General features: G+C 37.0%; 1 non-coding gene across 1 annotated transcript; it reads left to right on the forward strand.

The window, feature by feature from the left end:
• The first annotated feature begins 1,295 nt into the window (after positions 1-1,295).
• Positions 1,296-1,402, forward strand: LOC121208135 (small nucleolar RNA R71). Its single transcript, XR_005903110.1, has one exon. It is a non-coding gene; the product is annotated as a small nucleolar RNA R71 (small nucleolar RNA).
• Positions 1,403-4,414: the final 3,012 nt, after the last annotated feature.

Here is a 4,414-nt window from a genome sequence, read left to right on the forward strand (position 1 = left end):
CCCTTAGGAAATCTAACTATTTTGTCAGCCAATTGTATGCTCATCCTAGTCTGTTTGGGTTTATCGAGACCTGTTCATTTAAACATTTTATAGGGCACAACATTTATACTTGCCCTTAGATCAGCTAAAGCATTATTCAAAGATAAACTACCTATTAATCAAGAAATTGTAAAACTCCCTAGATCTTGCAATTAGTTAGGCAGCTTATTCTTTAGAATTGCTGAGCAGACTGCATTGAGTTCCACATGCGATGTAGTGTCTAATTTCCTTTTATTGCTCAAAAGTTCCTTTAAGAATTTTACTGAGTTGGGCATCTGCGAAAGAACTTCAAGAAAGGGTAAGTTAATATGTAATTTCTTTAAGAGTTTGACAAACTTACCGAATTGTTCTTCTGTTCTGTCTTTCGTCATTGCTTTAGGATATGGCACACGAGGTTTATGATTCGTACTTACCTATTTGGGATCATTATCTTTACCTCTTCTCATCCTTTGTTCATCGCGTTGTTTTGCTGTATTTCTGGCTCGGGTATAACAAGTCCGTCTTTATTTTGAGCGCTAATTGCATTGAGGTGTTCCCTCGGATTAGGCTCAGTATTATTTGGTAGGCTACCTTGTGGTCTTTCGGAGATTAGTTTGGACAGCTGGCTACTCTGAGTTTCAAGTCCTTGGATCGATGCTTGTTGATTCTTAAGTGCAGTCTCGGTATTTTAAAAATGGGTTTCTAACACCGAGATGAATTTAGAGAGCATATCTTCAAGGTTCGGCTTCTTCTCTTGGTGATAAGGTGGCTGTTGAAAACCCTGAGGATTTTGTGGCTTTTGATTCCCTTGACCTCCCCAGGAAAAATTTGGGTGGTTCCTCCAACCTGCATTATAGATATTACTGTATGGTTTATTTTGAGATCTAAAGTTATTATTACCCATATAGTTGACTTGTTGTTCTTCAGTTGTAGGATTGAAGGATTGGCATTCTGTATGCACACCTCCTCCGATTGAGTCAAACCTTATTACTCGATATACCTGCGTAAAACCAAGAAAACTATCAATCTTTTTATTGAGAAGTTCTACATGATTAGAGAGCATGTTGACTGAATCAATGTTATAAACGACGGCTGTTTTTGTTGGCTTAGTCCTCATGACTTGCCACTGATAGTTGTTCAGTGACATCTTCTGTATGAATTCGTAGGCATCTTCCGGTGTTTTATTGTTGATAGTTCTGCCAGCAGCAGCGTCAATCATTTGTCTTGTCGAGGGATTCACACCATTGTAGAACGTTTGAACTTGCAACCATAGAGGTAACCAATGGTGAGGGCACCTTCTCAATAGATCCTTGTATCTCTCCCATGCATCGTAAAGTGTTTCTAAGTCCATCTGCACAAAAGAAGAGATATCATTGCGTAATTTAGCCGTTTTAGCCGGCGGAAAATATTTTAGTAAAACTTTCTCGGTCATTTGCTCCCAAGTAGTGATAGACCCTCGTGTAACGAGTTTAACCACTGTTTAACTTTGTTTCTCAGTGAGAAGGAAAATAATCGAAGACGGATAGCATCATCAGAAACGCCATTGATTTTGAATGTATCGCAAAATTCCAGGAAATTTGCTAAATGAGTGTTGGGATCTTCATCCTGCAAGCCATCAAACTGAACAAACTATTGTATCATCTGAATAGTGTTACGTTTTAATTCAAAATTATTCGCAGCAATAGCAGGTCTAAGTATACTTGATTTAGTTCCTGTTAAAGAGGGTTTAGCATAGTCATACTTGATTTATTAGCTGCAATTGTAGGAGGCAGCTGATTGTCTTGGTTTTCAGCCATCTCATCGGTTAGAGGTTGAGTATTGTCTTCTTGTTCGTTTTCTATGTATCGTAAACTACACCTTATTTCTCTTTGATTTCTATGAACTGTTAGATCGATTTCTTGTCAAAAAGTAAAGGTCCTAACTGGTTTCTTCTAGTCATAAACTATAAAAACCTGCCAAGAGAAAGAAAAAGTAAATTAATAAATAAGAAAATAAAATAAAATTGCAAGAAAAATAAATGGCTAAAGTAATAAAAATTTAGTGTTCCTAATATTTCAATTCCCCGGCAACGGTGCCAAAAAATTGATCATAGTGATTCGTAACAAGTAATAAATATTTATAATGAAGATCAAACCTAGACTAACTATTATCATGACGAAAAGGCAAGCGCACCTATCCAACAATAGTATAGTAATGGCAAGACCAAGATATCGTACCCAAGGGAACCAAAAGTACTAGTAATAACTATCTTTTTATTATCTAGCCTAGGAATAAAAGGGTTTGTTTTAATTAACTAATTATTTAAACTAAGAACGCACAGAGAAAAGAATTGGGGAATTGCTTTTGGGAAAATCGATTGACTTGAGACAATACCTAAGGAAAAATCCACCTAGACTTTACTTGTTATTCTGGCTCTGAATCGGACGATTTATTCATTCAACTTGTTCCATAGAGATCCCTAAGTTATGTTATTATCCCTATTCAAGACTAATAACGTCTAATCCCTAGATTGAATAACCGAGACTTTTCTCTGATTAACTGTGACAGCCCAAAATTGACCCTAGTCGGGAAGTGGTTTCGGGACCACAAAACCGAGTCATAAAAATAATTGATTTCCATATTCTATGCTTATTATGTGTGTACATGAGTATGTGGAAGTTTCATTCTCCAATTTTGCCAATTGCATGAGAAATTATTAAATAGGGATTGATATGAGACATGGTGAAAATTTTATAGGCTAATTTAAAATGGTCTATTAATGCATGTTGTGAAAATGATGGGTTTGCATGTCAAATTACCCAAAATTTGAGCTAGTGGTTGGCCATGCTATGGGTGGAAACATGTTGGGAACATGTTGGCCTAGTGAGGTATGTAGGAAAAAAATAAAATAAGGGCATGGGCATAAAATAATGAAAAGGAGTATGATGAATACAAAAAAAAATGTGTGTAGTTGTTTCCCCCCCCCAATTGCCGTGAGCTAAAGAAAAGAAAGGAGAAAATTTTTGTTCATCCTTTCTCATCTTCATTTAGCCGAAACTAGAAGAAAAAAACAAAGGAAAAAAAATGCTCATCCTTTGGTTCATCCTTGGCCAAAAATTTTAAGGAGGAAGGAAGAAGAAAGGTTGAAGATGTAACACCCCGAACCCGAGACCGACACCGGAGTCGGACACGAGATGTTAACAAACTTTGAAAAATTTTTCCAGACACTGCCCAGTCTGAGTACTAGTCGCTTCAAAAATCATATCTTGAGTTTCACAACTCGAAAATCAGTTTCGTGATTTTTCCCTGAAACTAGACTCATGTCCCCATCTATGTATTTTTTTCTAGAATTTTTGGTCGGGCCAATTAGTACAGTTTATTAGTCAAAATCTCCCATGTTACAGGGGTCGACTACACTGACCTTTTCCCATTACGACTTGGATATCTCTCTGCACAGAGCTTCAATACTGATGCCGTTTGTTTCTATGGAAACTAGACTCAGAGAGGAATCCATACATATATGGTATGACCCCTAATTATCTCTGGTCAATTTATAGTGAATTTCCAAAGTCGGAACAGGGAATCCAGGAACTGTTCTGGCCCTGTTCCACAAGAACCCGAATATCTCTTACTGTACTGTTCATATCATTTTTTCGTTACTTTCATATGAAAGTAGATTCATCAAGGTTCGATTACATAATTTATTCACTATTTAATTCCACTCCTACGAATTCTTGTGATTTTTCCAATCCACACCACTGCTGCTGTCAGCCTCTGTTTTCAAAGTAAACCTTACCTATTTTCGGGGTTTCATGGACCAACTAGGGCCTTGTCATACATATGCCCACATATGATCATACTTAGCCATTCCAATGGCTGATCATTTGCTCAACACTTCCATTCCAACTATAGTTACATCATGAAACCATCTATACATTCATAAACACGAATGGTCTAATGCCATACTCCACTTCTACAAGCCATTTTCGCATGGCTGTACACTTATACATTTCATAAAGTACTCGAAAAACCACAATGGGTAGTCCTATACATGCCATATCAAAATTCAACCAAAATAGTACCCAAAAGAGCCTTTGATAGTGTGGGCGACTTCGACTTCAAGATCCCGATCCGATAGCTGGAGAACCAAAAAAATCTATAAAACAGAGGAGCAGTGTAACGAGTAAGCAATTTATGCTTAGTAAGTTTTGAGCAAGGAATTCCAGCATAAACAAAGAATAACACACATTTAGCTAAACGGAATATTTCACAATACGCAATTTACCGATATCAAACTTGCTTCACAACATTAACAACCCTTATGTACATACACAATAGACTAACTTAGCCGAAGGCCGGTAGCTCGTTTATCAACTGAGCGAACATTTATTTGTAAGGGCTCGATTAAATTCAACAC

Source organism: Gossypium hirsutum, chromosome A01 (genome assembly GCF_007990345.1).
Source record: "Gossypium hirsutum isolate 1008001.06 chromosome A01, Gossypium_hirsutum_v2.1, whole genome shotgun sequence".
Taxonomy (NCBI): Eukaryota; Viridiplantae; Streptophyta; class Magnoliopsida; order Malvales; family Malvaceae; genus Gossypium; species Gossypium hirsutum.